This window comes from Balaenoptera borealis (genome assembly GCF_965194805.1).
Source record: "Balaenoptera borealis genome assembly, chromosome: 10".
Taxonomy (NCBI): domain Eukaryota; kingdom Metazoa; phylum Chordata; class Mammalia; order Artiodactyla; family Balaenopteridae; genus Balaenoptera; species Balaenoptera borealis.
This window is the reverse complement of record NC_138874.1, coordinates 73,867,095-73,887,298: the sequence shown is the minus strand read 5'-3', so window position 1 is coordinate 73,887,298 and position 20,204 is coordinate 73,867,095. Positions and strand designations below refer to the sequence as shown.

General features: G+C 39.0%; 1 long non-coding RNA gene across 1 annotated transcript; it reads right to left on the bottom strand.

The window, feature by feature from the left end:
• Positions 1–755: 755 nt before the first annotated feature.
• Positions 756–17,122, bottom strand: LOC309604716. The gene is made up of 2 exons (XR_014231011.1): positions 17,048–17,122; positions 756–16,720 (listed from the first exon to the last, which is right to left on the bottom strand). It is a non-coding gene; the product is annotated as an uncharacterized lncRNA (long non-coding RNA).
• Positions 17,123–20,204: the final 3,082 nt, after the last annotated feature.

The window sequence follows — 20,204 nt, the reverse complement described above, 5'->3', positions numbered from 1 at the left end:
GCAAAAATCCAGGACCAGAGGTCAGGACAAGAGCTGAAGGATGAGTAAATGTTTGAAGGGGAAGAAGAGCCAGCAAGTTTCAAGGCTGGGAGTGATCCACCTTTTCCTCTTCTCTGAGTTGGCCTTGACCGGTTCTACTGCTTGTTATATCTGCAGTGTACCTTCCTGTGGCACGATCTCATTAATAGTATTTTTTTTTTCTGGCTTTTAATGTGCAAGGTGAAATCCAGTTGTCATCCCTGACTCATCAGGTGAAAGGACAAAGTCAGGATTAAACCCTAGTAAAAGAGGCCGGCCCTTATTGCTTGAGCCAAAATTTAAAAGATCTTGTATTCAACCTTAATCACTTCACCAGCAAAGCCAAGAAGTCAAATCAACGGTGTTATGTATTGTCACTGCCTAATGAAGAAACACCTGATCTGTACAGAAATGTTTCATGATCTCAGTAGAAATAATGATGTATTAAATTAAGCTACACCACAAAGTAATTTTGAAGAGGAAGGTTAAGTGGGCATTTATGCCAAAATCATTCTCAGTATTCACTGCCCATCAGTGAGCATGCTGGAAGGTCCCTAACAAAGCAAAGAGCTAAGTGTTACCAAAAGCTCAGCTTCTCTGTACTCCTGTGCTGAAAACCCCAGAGGGTTTGATGAGGGTTTATAACAGTAGTTCAAGGGTGGGGTCTCTGACAAGATTAGGGTGTGAGCAGGGCCTTCACTCCTTTAATCTCTTCTCGGGTGGTCATTCTCCTAATCTTTTTTTTTTTTAATTTATTTATTTATTTATGGCTGTGTTGGGTCTTCGTTTCTGTGCGAGGGCTTTCTCTAGTTGCGGCGAGCGGGGGCCACTCACTATCGCGGCCTCTCCTGTTGCGGAGCACAGGCTCCAGACGCGCAGGCTCAGTAGTTTTGGCTCACGGGCCCAGTTGCTCCGCGGCATGTGGGATCTTCCCAGACCAGGGCTCGCACCCGTGTCCCCTGCATTGGCAGGCAGACTCTCAACCACTGTACCACCAGGGAAGCCCCATTCTCCTAATCTTGATGAGTTTCTCTGACCCCTTTAATCTTGCCTTATGTGGTCTCTTGGTTGCCTCTCCCTTGATTAGCAACTCTTCCAAATCCACCCTTTGGAACTCAGGGAGGGTCATGGAGGCTGGAGTCTTGCCCCACAGGGCCTCGCTCCTTTCATAAGCCCTCTGCCTTTTCCACTGTGTGAACTTGATCAGACCACTTAACCTATTTGAGCCTCTACAAAACAGGGATAATAGGACTATCTCACAGGGCCTTTGTGAAGATGAAATGCATGTGAAGCACTTTACACCATGCTCAACAGCTGGTAGGTGTACTCAATTACTCATTATTGTCCATTATTGTCCAGCTGTTTAACAGTGTATCAGAATGCTGTAGGAATCATTACTATTGCATCTACCATGACCATTTCAATTCAAAGAAACTTTTTCTTGATCAAAAACTATTGTTTGGTCAGAACTATAGTCAACCAACCATAGTTAGTTTATTTGTTTTGTCTTGTTTTTTATTTTTATGTTATTTATTTGTTTATTTTGGCTGTGTTGGGTCTTCGTTACTGCACACGGGCTTTCTCTAGTTGAGGCTACTAGCCTCAAAGTGGGGGCTAGTCTTCGTTGCAGTGCACAGGCTTCTCATTGCGGTGGCTTCTCTTGTTGCGGAGCACAGGCCCTAGAGCATGCGGGCTTCAGTAGTTGCGATGCACAGGCTCTAGGGCACTCGGGCTTCAGTAGTTGTGGAGCACGGGCTTCAGTAGTTGTGGCTTGTGGGCTCTAGAGCACAGGCTCAGTAGTTGTGGCAGATTCTTAACCACTGCACCACCAGGGAAGTTGCAGAGTTAGTTTTGAGTGTAAGGCTGCTTGGATTGTTACACACTTTGATCAACATCCAGAACAAGAAACTAGAAAAAAAACAGAAGCAATAAACACCACACAAAGATAATGAGATTGGAAATTTAAGCTGAGAGAAGTAACCCAAACATTCCTACATTTTTCTCCTTCCCCTTTTGTCCTTTAGCCTCTTCTATTAATATCTGCTCTGAAGGATGAAAAAGCCTAGGGAGAAATGCAAAGTTCTGAAGATTCCCATGTACTTGTTACAGTGACCACCTGGGGGCGTCCTGGCCACACATTTCTATGGCAAGGTACTAGGTATAGTGGAGCAAAGTCTCTTTTGCAAAAGTTTCTCATTAACATTTAATCAAGATTAGGAAAACTGGAGTACGGGTGATTAATGGGAGTGTACCACTGGATATCAAAGAAGCCTTTTCATCCAGCTAAGTTTTTATTAGTGTCCTAAGAAAAAAAGAGGAGAATGTAAACCCTAAGGGCAGAATCAAACTCCAAATAATAAGCAGATCAAAGCAAGTGGATCTGAGACTGTTCTTTATCAGTAGGCAAAGAAAAATGCACACTTGAAGGGGAAGAGCTTCATGAAAGTCCATGTGTAATATCAAAAAAATTTTCTAATCTCTTATTGCCTTCAAACACATCTTAAATGATAGGAAACATTTAAAATAATACACTTCTCAAGTGAAGCACATTTCTCTAGCCTTAATCTTCTAATGTTCCAAAGAGTAATGAGATTTTTTTTTCTTTCTTGGTAAGAAGGATTCAATATACTCATCATTCTCTGGGAGGATAAAATAAAGAGTCAGCTCTCTCTCTCTGTATTTATATATGTGGTAAATATTTATGTTTTATATGTATCAGCTGCAACTCAAAAAGTCACTTTACAGATAAAAATCAAAATATAAGGTGTACAATTGCAAAAGAAATAATCATGCCTTTGTGGAAGATGTACCAGCCAAAAGTCCAGAGGAATTCAGAAAGGATAAAGGAGCCCTTTGGGTTTCAGTAGTTGGAAAAGACTGTGTGAGAAAGCCAAACATGAACTGAGTCTTAAAATACACACACTAAGGGATAAAAGACCTGTCATAGTCATCTGTTCAACAGCACTAGCACAAATAGACAAATAGCCTCACCACCTCAAAAATGTCTGGACACAGGTAAAGCAATAGAAGAATAGTTCAGTGTGAAATCGAATTTTATTACAACCTTCCTCCTATGCAAATGCCATCAAATTTTCTTTATCCCCACTAATCACTTGGGCAATCATTTTAATCCAAATGATTTAATAAGAAATCACATCTTCGCTACTGCTATTCCACTTGCATGATATGCCCTCCCTCACTCTTTTTTGTGTATAACATTACTTATACTCAACGTCCAACAAATACTATTTCCTCTGAGAAGTCAAGGACAATCTCCTTTTCTTTTTGCACTCCCAAAACACTAATATACAGATATTTAGTCATTCAAGGAACTAATATGAAATATCTTAACAGATGCTTTGAATACAAACATGTACTTAAAAATGGCCCTTGACTTTAAAACGATTCCAGCCTAGTTGGAAAACTAATAACAATAACTATAAAACAAAATAATTACAACTCAAATAAAAGTATATGCAGAGTACAGTAGTTCAGTCAATTCAAATTCCATTCTTAAGGGTTACAGAGAGGTTGAGATCATCTTTCCAGAAAAACTGGCATTTGAACTGGTACATGAAGGATAAATGAGATGTTGCCAGTAAGGAAATGAGAAGTAAGAAATTAAACACAACATTGTAAATCAACTATACTTCAATTAAAAAAAAAAAAGATAAACTGAGTCATACTAAAATGCTTAAGAGTTTGTTTAAAAAAAAAAGGAAGAAGAAGTAAGAAATTATAGACTGCCGTTGGGGGAAACCCACTGAAAACAAAGTGAAGAGGTGTTAGGTTGTGTAGTGTGCCAGTGTCCTAGGAAGTTAAGGATTCAATGTAGTTCTTCGTGACCAAGCCTGACTACCCTCCAGCACCATCATTCAACATTCCCAACTCATGCTCTAGAAATCAGCTATTCCAATCTAATTTAGATCCCATACCAAGCTGGTTTCTCTTCTTGGAATGCCTCCCCACACTTTTTTTTTTTTTTTTAATAAATACAACTTCTCCAAGAATCAAAGAATCAGTTCAGACACACATTGCATCCTCTGGGAGCCATCCCTACTCCCTCAGTTAGGATTAGGTGCCCCTTCTTTGCAGCCCACAGAACTCTGCATATTTTCTGTCTGAGTCCTTATTACACTTATTATAAGCCTTTTCACTTAAGCCATGAAGTCTTTTCTGTTTCCCTGCTACCTAACATTTGTTGAATGAGTGAACAAACAAATGAATGCATGGACCCCTGGTAAATACCAGAAAGTCTGGTAGGTTAGGGGAAGGAGAGAGGGATGCTAGGACATAATCCTTGCTCTTAAGGAGTTTACAGTCCAGATAAGTCATAAGTGGTGTTATCAGTGGCTAAGGATAAAGGGAGAAGAGGGAGAGGGCACTGAGTTGTAGGAGCCATTGGCTGATATTGGAGGGAGGAGTCCGGGAGGAAGATTCCTTTTGTGTGTCCCCAGCACCTATTAACACAAAGAACTGGTAGACCCACAGGCGAAAGAGTCACAGGCATGTTTCGTTTGTCCCTTTAAGCTAACATTGAAAAATCAGATTTTATGTAATAAGGTAGATTTTTTGGCTTCATTTAAATAATTTGGTAAAATAGAACTACATTCTCAGAGCTGAGGAATAGCTTCCTGTTTTATAAGACATTCACATTTACCATTTTTTATATTGTAAAAATGTTTTAAAAATATAAAACAAGTTTACTATTATAAACTTATTTCAGTTAAGGAATGTGTCACTTTAAAGAAAAACATAAGGTAAATAACTACAGGCAGTATTTGGATATGTCCTAAAAAGTGAAGGTGGTCCTTAAACGATGATTCAAGGCCATAGAGAGCAATACAGGGGCCTCTGGATTCTCTGCCACTGGTACCGCCCCCCACCCTCACCTGCAATTTCCAACAATTTTGGTCAAATTGTACATATAAGTTGGGCATAACTATCTGTAAGAACTTCATTGTATATTGCACACCCTATAAAGTGTCATCTTTGTAATTGTTTTCCAGAATTTAATCTCATCTGATATTAATATCGGAACCCCTACTTTCTTTTATTTGTATTTTCCTAGAATATCTTTGTTCATCCTTTTCTTTACAAAGTTTCTGAGTAATTTTAATTTAGTACTTTCTCTATGTGCAGAATATACATAGAGAAGTACAGAATGTTCTTTGTTTTATAATTCAACTGGAGTCTTTTTTTTTTTTTTCTGTATTTTATTTTTACAAGAGATAAATAAACTGACCCCAAGCATTGTAAATGGATGACCACAACAAAAGCAACAATGATTGCAATTACCAAACACGAAACACACTCATGCTATGTCATAATATTGACATTCAGTCCAGTAATCCTCCACTGTAACAGCTCCTTTACTTTGCAGTGAAAATTGATTTGTATATTTTTTGCCTCTGAGTCCTTGTGGGATTTTTTTTTTATTCAAACATAAAATCACAAAAATTATAATCGTCCTCATCAGTTCACTCAGTCCCACGTAATTAATTTTTTTTTCATCCTGATCTTTTGTTAGCACTTTTATAAATTCATCAGTTTTCCATTAGAGTTCTGAAAATGCTTATTCATTCAGTTCAGCAGTATAGTCAGTTACCAGAAACCTGTACTTGTCAGAGTCTTTTCCATGAATTCCTTGAAGATAAAACCCTTTTATAGGAACATTTTTGCAAAAGCATCAGAGTACACCCAGAACTGTCTGTAAATGACAAAAGACTTTAAAATGACCACGGTTAAAGATTTGATGAAAGTTCATAATAATGCAATTGACAAGGAAATTTAGTTATTTCTGAGATATACATTTTAAAGTAATAACTAGAATTATGACTTATAACATTATACCAGAACATATAAGATTTTTAGAAATTTCATGTAATGTCTGAAGCATTTATATTAACATATTTCCATACAACTAACCCAAAGAAAGTTTAGTATTAGTTGTTTTTTGTTTGTTTGTTTGTTTGTTTATACTGCAGGTTCTTATTAGTCATCAATTTTATACACATCAGTGTATACATGTCAATAATAGATAGGTCTTAACATATTTCCATCTATGGATACAATAGTTAGATGAGTCTTAGTTCTATCATTTTTAAATGATTTCTTTCTTATTTTTAGTTTTTTTTTTTAAATAGATTGTCACTACATGCTCTACGCTTGTTTTGTGTTGGTATGTGTTTTTCATCTGACAATTTTGGGAAGTTCATATTTTTATTTTAGTTGTTACATTTATTATGAAATAGACTTTCTCCTCTATTTCTTTAGATAGTGTCTAACTACTACCTATTCAAGAATTATGACACGAGCATATTTGCACTTCTTTCTCCCTTTCTTCCCTCTCTGCCGCCAACATAAATGGACATCTGAAGGAAGGAAGTTATGGGTGGCGGAACAGCCATTGTAAAGACCTGGAGTAAATTATGCTAAGTGTTTTTTGTTTATGTGTTTGGAGAATAGCAAGGAGGCCCCTGGGGCTGGATCTGAGAGGGAGTGGGAGGTGATGAGGTCAGAGCTTTGTGAGTATTTGTCTTTACTCTGAGTAAGATCAGATGGTACTGGAGGTTTTTGAGCAGGAGGCAGACATCTGATTTACATATAACACAGGCTTCTGTATGGAGACGAACTATAGGGACACCAAGCACAGAAACATGGAAACCATTTGGGAGGCTACTGCAAGAACCCAGATGAAAGAAATGATGGCAGCTTCATGTTGGACAGAATGGTAGTGAATTGGTCAGATTCAGGATATATTTTGAAGATAGAATAAATCAGATTTGCTGATGGACTGAATACAGCATGTAAGAAAAAGGGAAAGGATTACTGCAAGGCTTTTGACCTGAGCATTTACTGAGACATTCTCCAGATTGCTGTAGGAGGATTGCAAAACCTATTATTAAACCCCAAATTAGCAACCTCAGATAGTTAAACCTATTATTAAACTACAGTAATAACTGAAATGGTGTGATAATGGAGCATGAATTTACACACAAACACACAAAATCTATTAAAAGAATAGAAGCTTAGAAATGACATTAAGTCAAATAAGAATTTAAAGTAGAAGTTCTATTTCTAATCATCATCAAAAGGATAAGTAATTCAAAGGATTATGCTGAAACAACTAAATAGCCTGCTGGGAAGAAAGAATCATTTTGGATACTTGCCACTATCTGAAATCTTACATTAATTGCTAATCCTCCTCCAAAATGTAAAGATGGTGAGAGACTACAAAGTTCTGGAATAAAAGACATGACAATATTTTTTCATTCATGAAGTGGGAAAGACTTTTGTAACACAAAACAGAGCCATCATTTTTTACTTCATTTTAAAAAACAAAAAAACTTTGCATGACAAACACCCAATAAATAAGATCAAAAGACAAACAAGAAACTGGGGGTAGGGATAATGTTTGAACAGACATGTATGATGTTATTTGTCAACTTTTTGTATTAACAAAAAAAAATGCTTTTTAATCTCACAGTAAAAATATTGAGAAGAAAATATAATTCTACAGAGATTCAGGAATTGGGGTAACTGTGAACAGGGGGGAAGGGGTGTGACACTAAAAACAAGAGGATATATTACACATCTGACTAGGAAGCTATAGACACCCCTCACTAAATTCCCTGCAAGGCTCTTATGGGCAGGTGACTGTTCCTCTTCCCCTCCCCCAACTCTCTGAAAGATGACTTGAGATTTACTCTGAGGAGAGGTTGTCATGAGTGGGCACTGGACTCCAGAATCCTAGACTTGGCAAGGGGCTGGGTTAAAAACAGAAGAGTTAAGTTGAAATCTGTATATTAATGGGGAGACCTGCAGCCCCTTTTCCTGATGGGTTGCTTATAACTCCTTTACATATCCCCTCCCCACCTTATTCAGTTTGGGGTGCTATAACAAGAATAACCATAGACTGGGTGGCTTAAATAGCAATCATTTATTTTCCACAGTACTGGAGGCTAAGATCAAGATCAAGGTGCTCGGCAGATCTGGTGAGAACCCATTTCCTGGTTTGCAGATAAACATCTCCTTATTGTATCTACATATGGTAGAGAGCCAAAAGACAGGACTAACTCTCTTCCTCTTCTTATAAGGACACTCATCCCGTTATGTCTCCATCCTCATGAATGAATTACCTCCCAAAGGCCCCATCTCCAAATGCCATCACGTTAGGGCTCCAACATATGAATTGGGGGGTAGGGGTGGACACAAACATCTGTTTCATAGCACCACCCCAGCTCAGTAGAATAGTTGAGAGAAAATACTGACAATTGTAACTAAATAAATAATCTTAAAGTAATACCCATGGGTCAATAAACCCTGCTTATACACTCAGAGGCTGAAACCAGCCTTTCAGTACCTCCTCTTAAATATGAACCGATAGCCAATGATCACCAGGCCAAACCAACAACAGAGAAATCATTCGGGAGTTAATAGATGTATTATAAACTCTAAGACAAGTACATGTGATACAAGAAGAGAAAAAGTTACGTGTGGCTCTACTGTGAATAATATTTATCTGGTTATAATGATTAAACCATTAATTTTGATTTTACCAAAACTGGTGGGAAAGGTCAACCGTTTTCTCTTCAGAACCTTGTTGTACAACTTGACTATTAAAACTATGTTCAGACAAGTCACTGGAAGTCCAAGTCAGTGTGAGAGGAGAGCGGGGAGAAAGGGAAGAGACTAAGATACTTAAAAAAGAGACAAAAGGACTGAAAAGGACAAACACAATTCTAGATGTCACTCTGTAACTTTTAGTCTCAACTGTGACTTTATAATTAGTCTTGACTTTGGGGTACTCATGGTGCCCTAAAGATTGTGGACATGAAAATCTTGTTACAGTTAGCACATTTAAGATCATGTAATGTTGCTGAATACAAGATCTGGATACCAAAATCGATTATATTCTATAAACTAGCAACAAATAATTACAGAAATGCCAAGAAATAAATTTCACAAAAGATGCAAAGATCTTTATGGGAAAAAAGTAAACCAATTTCAGTGAAGAACACATAAGACCTAAGTAAACTGGGACTACAGCATGATCAAGAATGGTAAGAATTGCCATCTCAACAGTATCAATTTCTCCCTCAAACTAATCTTTACATTTAATGCAATTACAGTTGAAATCCCTACAGGGTTTTTCATGGACTTTGATAGGCTGATCCAAAATTTCATATGAAAAAGTAAAGAATAGGCAACATAGTTTTCAAAGCAAATAAGAAAGGGGCAGGAAAGCAAAACTCATTATGAAGCTAGAGTAATCAAAACAGCATGGTTTAGTGTGAAACAAAAATACCAGAAAAAGAATAGATAACCGACACCAGAGCCACGTATAGATGGGCAGGTGACAGAGCAATTGCCTAACCACATGGAGAAAGATAAGACTGGATTTCAGTATCATTCTGTACAAAAACAAAAAACAAAGTCCAGGTAAATTAAAAACTAAATATAAAACGCAAACTTTAAAATGTTTAGAAAAAAATACAGCAGCCTATTTTAGTGATGTTGAGAGAGAGATTTCTTAAACAAGACCCCAAGAGCACAAACTCTGAAGGGGAAGATCTGATTACATAGATCACACAGATATTTGATTACACAGATATTTTAAAACTTCTATTTCAGAAAAGACAACCCACCTAGTATCCAGAATATATAAAGAATTTCTACAAATTCATAAAGAAAGAAAAGATTGAAAAATTGGCAAAAGATGTGAAAAGTCAATTCACAGACGAGGACACCCATATGATCAATAGTTAGGTAAAAGATGTTCAATCTCTTGAGTAATTAGGGTAGTGCAGATTTTAAAATAAGTTGACATTTATCAGATTATCAGAAAAGACTGATAATACTAAATGTTGGGAGAGCATGAAGGAGTGTATGTTGGCACCACCAGCTTGGAGATCAGTCAATTTGGCAATATTGAAGATGGCAAGTTGAAGATGCATATACCATTATCCAGCAATTTCACTTTTGGAATTTAACCCAGAAAAACTTTTACTCAATTGTAAGATCCATAGAGCAAAAACTCTCAGTGACACATTATTAGTAATAGTAAAAAATTGAAACAATCTAAATGTCCACTGACATGAACTAATGGATAAATTGTGATATATTTATTTCTAAAATACAGCAATTAAAATTACTTAAGCTCTATATGCAAGAAAATGAATAAAACTCAAAAATATTTTTGTTGAGCAAAGAAAAGAAGTAACATAGTGTGATACCATTAATGTACAACTTGAAGACCCAAACCAATATAGCTAACATTTTAATATCTATAGACACATGAATTGTATATCTAATATTATATAACCAATATTATACATAGCTATGTGTTCATAAATGTCTAATAAAGTTATAAAAGCATGCACTGGGGTCACACAAAACTTCAACAGAGGAGCTACCTCTTCAGAAAGAAGTAGGGGAATGAAATGTCTTTAACTTTACCTGTAATTTAAACACCACAAAATATAAACATTCATTATATCTGGGTGGTGGGAATAGGACTGTGGATCTTTTATATAATTTTGGTATTTTCCGTATGCTTAAAATATATCATAATTTGGGACTTCCCTGGTGGTCCAGTGGTTGAGAATTCGCATTTCCACTGCAGGGGGAGTGGGTTCGATCCCTAGTCGGGGAACTAAGATCCCACATGCCAGGTGGTGCGGCCAAAAAGAAAAAAAAAGTCATAATTTAAAGAGAGAAGCAGACAAGCTTAACCTAGTACCAAAGCCTTAGTCATCACTAGGAAGGAAAGATTTTAAGTAACACATGATGTTTCTACTCACGTTCTTCATTGAGCCAAGTCTCCACTCTCCGCATGGGCTCATGACCATGGGTTGCTGGGGAAAACTGGTGAAGAGAGGGAGAGAGAGAGAGAGTGAAATTCTGTAAATATAAACAGAAAGTACAGTTTCTTTAAAATTCTAGGAGACATAGTGGTGCAGGGCATGGGTGGGCTAATTTTTTTTAATATACTCTTTCTTTTAAATATTTTATTTTTCATTTTTTAATTTTCATTTTTTTTTTTTTTTTTGGCTGCACTGGGTCTTTGTTGCTGCACGCGGGCTTTCTCTAACTGCGGTGAGCGAGAGCTACTCTTCATTGCGGTGCATGGGCTTCTCATTGCGGTGGCTTCTTTTTGTTGTGGAGCACGGGCTCTAGGCACGCGGGCTTCAGTAGTTGCAGCACACGGGCTTCAGTAGTTGTGGCATGGGGGCTCAGTAGCTGTGGCACACGGGCTTAGTTGCTCCGAGGCATGTGGGATCTTCCCGGACCAGGGATCAAACCGTGTCCTCTGCATTGGCAGGCAGATTCTTAACCACTGTGCCACCAGGGAAGTCCAATGGATGGGCAAATTTTTTTCTCACATTTCTTTTATGATTCCTGGTATGTACTAAGGTTGTGAAAACAGACAGGAGCCTTTGTAATGCAACTCAAGGCCAAGGAGACAGACATCCTTTCAGCACATTGGAGCTATGTTGGCAGGAGGCTAGTTTTAACAGCGCAAAAGGCTAGCTTTTTTTTAATTTGGCTTGCAGGATCTTGGTTCCCCAACCAGGGACTGAACCCTGGGCCCTGTCAGTGAGTCCTAACCACTGGACCGCCAGGGGCTTCCCAAGGCTAGCCTTCTTTTAGGTACTCTATCTGTCTTCCAGAGCCCAGAGTTGGCCAAGGGAGAGAGGTTTTTGGACAATATGGAGAGATTGGTCATGCAGAATGTTCCCAGAGCTGGGACCTGAGACCATGTCTGAGCACTTTGGACAAGACAGATAAGGATATTTCATACTCTCCTGCACAACACACAGTGCAGCATTAGGACACTGAGGGCTGCAGAGAACACAGTGCCACTTAAGTGCTGTAGGGATCCAAGATATCGGGGGTTCCTTTTGGGAGGTCTAGTGAAAGCAGAGGTAGCAGGGCTCACTGCATATGACAAGTACCCAGTGGAAGCAACTCTCCTGCGGGCACTGAAGGTAACAGCAGGCTGGCACCAAGCCCAGTGACAATACTGGAGCCGGGGACACACAAATTATACATAGTGATAGAGGGTTTCAAATGGAGGACTGTGGAGGATACTTTGGGAGGTGGTGGAGGGATTCTATTCCATGGAGTTGGGTGACGTCCGTGCTCTTGTCTATGCTGATTCTGTGCTCCTAAAGGAGCACTGGTTGTTTTCCTTTCTTATGCATGGTATGTCTTTGCTTCTGGAGTTTCTAACTTTGGGATGGTCTTTGTGAAATTTTTTTTTTTAATCACTTTATTTTTTATTTTTTCCTTGTGAAACTTTTTTATGGGATGAGCAAACTGTCAAACTGTGGATCAAGATTTATCATACAGTGGATTTCCTTTAAAACCTGTGTGTGTTGTTGTTGTTGTTCTTTGAAAGGAAAAGTAATATAGCGTTTCAGTACTTCTTTTCAGGCAGCTCAAAACTAGAGAAGAAAACTGAAGAGGGGCATTTGGCCCAATGGCTGAGCTACTGGCCCCACTGATCCCAGGAAACTATAGTAAGAACCTGAGGGGGCTCCTGGGCGGGGAAACTGGCAGAGCTGATATTCAGGCCAGGAAGCACCAGGATGGGCATTCCAGATGTTAAAATATTGAAATTCCTCTGAACCAGTTGGCAAATGGCCACTGCCCAGAGGAGACCCCCAAGTGCTGCCCCAGCTTTCCTATATGTTCTCCCAAACTCCTCTTCCACCCAGTTCCCTGTAACCCAGCAATGAAAGGGCCTCCACAATCCTGTTCCAACATTACAGTCCAAAGGAATTAATGACCAGAAAAAAGTCTCTACTATTTCTACTTTCGCATTTGCATCCTTTCCTAAACTTTGTTACACCCTCTCCTATTGGATAAACTTCTTTTTTCCCCTCCCTTTTGTACTTACTATGTAAAAGTAGCTATTACTTACTTTTTCCCTACACTTACCTCCACCGAGCCTGTCTTCTCAAGATAAACTTCATTAGACTAACACCCTAGGAACTGCTGACACCAGCCCTGGGATCTTTTATTTGAGAAATGCCCAGCATGTAGGCTTCATCCTGTTTCTTGGAGGCCTTGGATCAGCTTGAGAAGGGTTGAGTAAAAAAAGGAGGGTGAAGTTTCTCGAAAAAAGTGTTCCTCCCAATCCCTTTCCTTCCTGTCCTCTCATTTCTGCCTTATTCTCTTCACCAGGCCTTTTATTCTTCAGTTTCTCTCCACTAGGCAGAAGTTGTAAATACAAGGACTGCCAAGCCCTGGGGTGCAGACTTGAACATGCTGGACACCTGGCCTTTAAAGTGTCCTTTCAAATGACCCAATTTCATTCCTTTTTATGGCTGAGTAATATTCCATTAGATCTAGAGACTGTCATACAGAGTGAAGTAAGTCAGAAAGAGAAAAACAAATATCGTATATTAACACATATATGTGGAACCTAGAAAAATGGTACAGATGAACTGGTTTGCAGGGCAGAAATAGAGACACAGATGTAGAGAACAAACGTATGGACACCAAGGGGGGAAAGTGGCGGGGGGTGGTGGTGTGATGAATTGGGAGATTGGGATTGACATATATATACTAATATGTATAAAATGGATAACTAATAAGAGCCTGCTGTATAAAAAAATAAATAAAATAAAATTCAAAAATTCAAAAAAATAAAAATGAAGTGTCCTTACATCTCCTGTATCTGTTGGGAGTAGCCTACTTCTGTTTTCTCTTCTCTTTTTAAATAATATAAGGAATGGTTTCTTTTTCCCTAATTTATTCAGCTACTTTCCTCTATAAAATATTTTCTATTTCTAGGACAGGTGAATTTTATAAAATGCATTTTGCCCAAAATAGACACTAGGAATACTCTTAAAATGAATGGTGTGTGTTCTATCAGAGCCTGCTAAAATGGGGTCAAGTCTCTGTTTAAAGGATTATAAAAGTGAAATAAAAGCAAAATTGAAATCTCCCTTTATTTTAATAGATTAAATGAAATATGTAAAATCTTCCCCATCCCCAAATAAATAAGGAGATTTTCTTATAAGACCTAACCAGGACTTTAATAATATCTAATGGTATTTTTCCCAGATGATATGAGAGTGAAGGACTCCTTTACAATCAGGACTCCTTTCATATTTGACACTAGTTAACGCTAGCTGGCATTGCTAGAGAGAACCATTAGCTACTGAAGCTGCCGCTGCCCAGCTGAGTACACAGTATTTAGAGGTGCCCTTAGAAGAAGCAGCTTGGCTACAAGGAAATTCCTAAAATTAAAATCTTCCACCCTGGTTCATTATTTTTATACCCATTTTACTGTAAGTGAAGCTCAGAGAGGTTAAATAATATGCCTCAATTCATGTAGCTGTTAAGTAGAGAGGTCAGGATTCAAACCCAAGTCTCTCTCACTCCACAAATCCAAGTGTTCCCACACAATTCCATTTTTCACTCAATCCTAGACAAAGATGCATGCTAAAGTTATTACTTGCTGTATTTAAAGAAGAGAGAGAGCATTCTGGACTAAGACTGGCAGAAAAGTCAGCTTAGTTCTCTAAAAAAGAGAAGAGAGTGAAGAAAGGAGATACTTTAAAACAAAGAAGATAATGAAGAGGAAAAAAAGGAACAGCAAGAGAAAAATGCATAAGGTTATCTCTTATCTATTGCTGCATAACAGTATTATCAGAAATTTAGCAGCTTAAAACAACACACATTTATTATCTCACAGCTTCTGTGGGTCAGGACTCTTTATTTCAGGGTCCCATGAGGCCGAAATCAAGGTATTGGCCTGGCTTTGGTCTCATCTCAAGGTTTGACTGGGCAAGGATCTGTTTCAAACTCAGATGGTCATTAGCAGAAATCAGTTCCTTGTGGCCTGTTGGACTGAGATCTTCAGTTTCTTGCTGTCAGCAGATGCTGTCTTCAGTTCCTGGCTGGTTGCTGGCCAAAGGCCACTCTCAGTTCCTTGCTACGTAGGCCTCCCCAACACGGCCTTTGCTTCATCATGCTGTCGAGATGGGCATTATACCTCATATAACATAACTGCAGAAGTGACATGCTGTCACCTTTGCAGTATTCTACTGGTTAGAAGCAAGTAACAGGCCCCACCCACAATAAAGGGGAAGGGATTACACAAATGCATCAATACCAGGAGTTAGGGATCATTGCAGACCATCTTAAAATCTGTCCACTGCAGGGAGAAAGGAATTTTCGGTCTCCAGACTCTAATTTGCTCTCTATAAGCCCCAAAGAGGGAATTCCCTGGCGGTCCAGTGGTTAGGACTCTGCGCTTTCACTTCCGAGGGCATGCAATCCCTGGTCGGGGAACTAAGATCTTGCAAGCCAGGCAGTGCAGCCAAAAAAAAAAAAAAAAAAAGCCCAAAAGAAACCCCTGAAACCAACACCTCCTAAAATTATTTCCCCACTTCTTCACCTGCCAAATGCATAATCATCCTTCAAAACCTAGATCAAATATTTATTTAATGATGAACTTGGTTGTTTTTTCATGGTACCCCATCCATATGTTCTATTATTCCCTCCTTTGTGGTTCCATAGTGTTTTGTTCAAACCTTTAATAGAGATAGCACTTAATTATTATTATTTTTTTTTAAATAAATTTATTTATTTTATTTATTTTTATTTTGGCTGTGTTGAGCCCAGGGCTCGGACCCGTGTCCCCTGCATTGGCAGGTGGATTCTTAACCACTGCGCCACCAGGGAAGCCCCTGGTTTCTTTTTTTTTAAACCTATGCTATCGTAAATAAAGATATACTAATGACTTCCTGCAAATTACTCGGTTAGAACCTGGCAGGGCATGACTCACATCTGGTACTCAGATGTGTCAGATGCTAGGACAGGCAGTTTCTCATGTGTTGCTTGAATCAATCAGCCCAACTCCCTGTGGTAGGTTTTATTATTTTCATTTTACATGTGAGGTTTAGAGAGGTTTAGCAAAATAAACAAAGTTACATAGTAACATTTGGTTTCTAACTAGTGGATTTGAATCCAGGTCTACCTCAAATGAGAGGCATTGTGCTGTAGACGTTTACAGCCTAACTGGGAATTCAGAACCCATAAATGAAGATAAAAAGGTTAAATAATATAAATAATCTATGCCAAGTGCCCGTAAAGACCTGACCAAGACCTTTATTGGGTCAAAAAATGGAGCCATCATTAGGGGGTCTCGCGGTTGAGAAGGCTTTATGGGGAAAAGATTGAGCAGGGCCTGGAAGGGAGTATTTATATACAGAACTATAAAAGAAAGAGGAATCTGCATGAGGAAATGTGAAAAGCTGAAAAGCTGCATCTGTTCCTTGCCTGTCAGGATTCTAAGTGCCGAATTTAATTGATTTAGAGGGACCTGCTTACAGAAGAAAGAAAGTTCACATCCTTTTAGTTTACCTGTATAACTGAGGCAAAATCCTACCAACCATTTCCAGTCTTCTTCAAGTTTGGGCTTGGATTTCAGAAGCTCATGCCACTATATTCAATGTAACAAATATTTCGAGCATAGTAGCCATGGATAAAGCTTTGCACTGATTTTTCTTGAAACTTTATGATTTTTAGTTATATGTATATGCATATCCACACAGATATACACCCACACAAATATACATTTTCACACAAAAGATAGTTATGGATAAAGCATATACATACTCTTCTGCACCCTTTTTTTAACATAAATTGTAGAGTTTCATATCAGTACATAAAGATCTGCCTTATTTCTTTCTTTTTTTTTTTTTTTTTTTAAGAATTATTTATTTATTTATTCATGGCTGTGTTGGGTCTTCGTTTCTGTGCGAGGGCTTTCTCTAGTTGTGGCAAGCGGGAGCCACTCTTCATCGCGGTGCGCGGGCCTCTTACTATCGCGGCCTCTCTTGTTGCGGAGCACAGGCTCCAGACGCGCAGGCTCAGTAGTTGTGGCTCACGGGCCTAGTTGCTCCGCGGCATGTGGGATCTTCCCAGACCAGGGTTCGAACCCGTGTCCCCTGCATTGGCAGGCAGATTCTCAACCACTGCGCCACCAGGGAAGCCCAAGATCTGCCTTATTTCTTTTAATGGCAGCATTTTATTTCATTGTCTGAATCCTATCGTCTTTAACCCTTAGGTTGTTTCTTTTGGTTTGCCATTACAAACAGTTCATCATATAACAACTTTTAAAACTATATCCTTTGCTTATGTGTAAGTAAATCTAGGATAAATTCCTAGAAGTAGAGTTTCTGGATCAAATTGTATACGAATTTTTAATTGTTAAAAATAGTGACAAAGTCTCCTTCATAGAGGTTGGCATTAATAGTTTTTAACTTATCTGCAACCAAATTATTTTCTTGTAGAAACAAAAGATTGATCCATTAATGCTTTGTACTGTCTGCTGGGTCCACCAAAGCAGCCTACCAGGAAAGTGCATTCAATTCATTTCAGCCCATATTGCTGGAGCCTGTGCTGTGTGCAATGCATAACTTAAAACAATGAGCAAGAGAAAGGACTGAGGGGGAGAAATGGGGACATATTGCAAATACTAGAGAAGAAAAAAAATGCTCCTGCACCAAAACACCCACTTTCACACAGGTGGAAAGTACAGAGAAATCTTGAAAGAAGAGGCCTTTTGTGTTTTTTCCAAGGCCCCTCTCAAAGCCGTGAGAAATCTGGGACAGGCAAGGTTGCGGTCTTGGCTGTCCCAGTCTTCAGACAGGCAGGTGACTCCAGCAATAGAGGTCAAGCTTGGGTAAGTACACTGAGAAAATGAACACAATCAAGGTGATCAGCTAAGAAAAAGTTTGGTGGCTGGCAACAGAGAGGAGAGAGAGGATTTTGGAGGAGAACCAGTGAGGAAGAAGGGCTTCTTGGGGGGCAGAGAGGAAAGCTCATGGGGAGAAGGGCAGTTTAGGGGCCAGGAACGGGGAAGCAGTTTATACAGGAAAAGGTAGGGGGATGGGGTTTGTTGAAAAAGGTTCATTATCATCTCTTTCCCGTCATTCTCTCTCAAGTTTTGTCTGTTGAAAACCACTTCAGTGGGTCCCTACCAACCTAGACTCAAGACCTCTCTGTTTTCCTTCCAGTGAGACACAGGTCAAAGCATCTGGTGTCTCGTCTTCCTCTTCTTGCCTCTTTCCTTCTCTGCACCAAATGGTTAGTGCAAACCCAGCCAGATAGTTACCTCATTTGTAAATGGGAATTCTTATCCCTGAACCCATGACCCTCCCCAACAGACAGAATACATAATGTAGCGGGAATCGATCATTTAAAAAAAATTTTTTTATTGGAGTATAGTTGATTTATGATTCTATCATCTGAATGCAGGCTAGAGTTTGCTTTGCTGAAAAAACTCTGAGCTCTTTCTACTTCCAGCTCCTTCATCATGTCCTCCAAGAAAAGATCGCTTTACATATCAAACCCAAGAAGAAAATACAGATGACATGCTAGTTGGAAGCAAAAGCCCAATAACTTTATAAAGTTATGGACTGGAAGTTTGGAAAAGATGTTAAAGGGTCACTTGGTCCCATACTTCAACAACTACAGGAATTCCCAGACCAATGATCTGTAATGACAAGAAACTCTAGTAAGTTTGGAAAAAGATCAGCTCCTGGGGTAGTTTTATCAGTAACACTTCTTTTTTTTTTAAACTATGTGATGTCTTTTTTTATATATATATAAATTTATTTATTTATTTATTTTTGGCTGCGTTGGGTCTTTGTTGCTGCACGTCGGCTTCCTCTAGTTGCTGTGAGCGGGGGCTACTCTTCGTTGTGGTGCGTGGGCTTCTCATTGCGGTGGCTTCTCTTGTTGCGGAGCACAGGTTCTAGGGGCGCTGGCTTCAGGAGTTGTGGCTCGTGGGCTACAGAGCGCAGGCTCAGTAGTTGTGGCGCATGGGCTTAATTGCTCCGCGGCATATGGGATCTTCCCGGACCAGGGGTTGAACCCGTGTCTCCTGCATTGGCAGGCGAATTCTTAACCACTGCGCCACCAGGGAAGTCCAACACTTCTCTTTATAGTGAGCTTAAACTTGTTTTCCTTGTACTATTCACCCACTGATCCAACTGTAATATCCATAGTTATACGAAATAAATTTAACTTCTCACTCCTCTGAATGTTTATGGTATTTATTGTCTATGTCATTTCTCTAGGACTTATTATAATTTAAGATATTTAATATAGCAATTAATCAGTAAACAACAACTGCTGCTCTACAGTGTAACAGGCACTTGCCTACATTCTGGTATTATTTCAATGAATAGGACGAATCTGGACGAGACATATATAAGACATATATAAGAGACATATAAACAGATAATAATAAATAATTGTTGGGGCTTCCCTGGTGGCGCAGTGGTTAAGAATCCACCTGCCAATGCAGGGGACACGGGTTCAAGCCCTGGGCCAGGAAGATCCCACATGCCGCGGAGCAACTAAGCCCGTGCGCCACAACTACTGAGCCTGTGCTCTACAGCCTGCGAGCCACAACTACTGAGCCTGCGTGCAGCAACTACTGAAGCCTGTGCACCTAGAGCCCGTGCTCCGCAACAAGAGGAGCCACTGCAATAAGAAGCCTGCGCACCGCAACAAAGAGTAGCCCCCGCTCACCGCAACTAGAGAAAGCCTGTGCGCAGCAACAAAGACCCAACGCAGCCAAAAATAAATAAATAAAATAAATAAATTTTTTTTAAAAAAAGTAATTTTCAAAGATGATCAATGTAGTGATCAAATACCTTGCTTATCTGACATCCAGAGCAAATCATTTTATTGTTGTTGCTTTCAAACACCTATGTTACATGACAAAATTAGCTTCAGTAATATTGTAAAAGGGAATAAATAATAATAATGGCCAGAAAAGAATGCAGATGGAGAAAATTTTCCTTTATTTAACTTCATATGTATAAGCATGCTGGTAAAAATTAAAATTTAAATATTTCAATAAAATAAAGAAAAAAAGCATCAAGCTTTTCAGTTACTTTAATGTATTTCTTGAAAGAAAGGAAACATACCTACATATTTGTCTGTGACAGAAATGAGTAACGTTACATCTTCTGTTTTGGGGTGCTGGCTTAGAAAAATTTGTCAATGACTTCATCAAATTGGACCTCCTTCGTATCTTCACATTCAATAGATTTGTGGATCTATCTTCAGAGCAAACAACATGTTTTAATAATTTTAACTTGGAAAAGTTTCTTTCACACAAAGAAACAGACACACAAAGAGTTAGG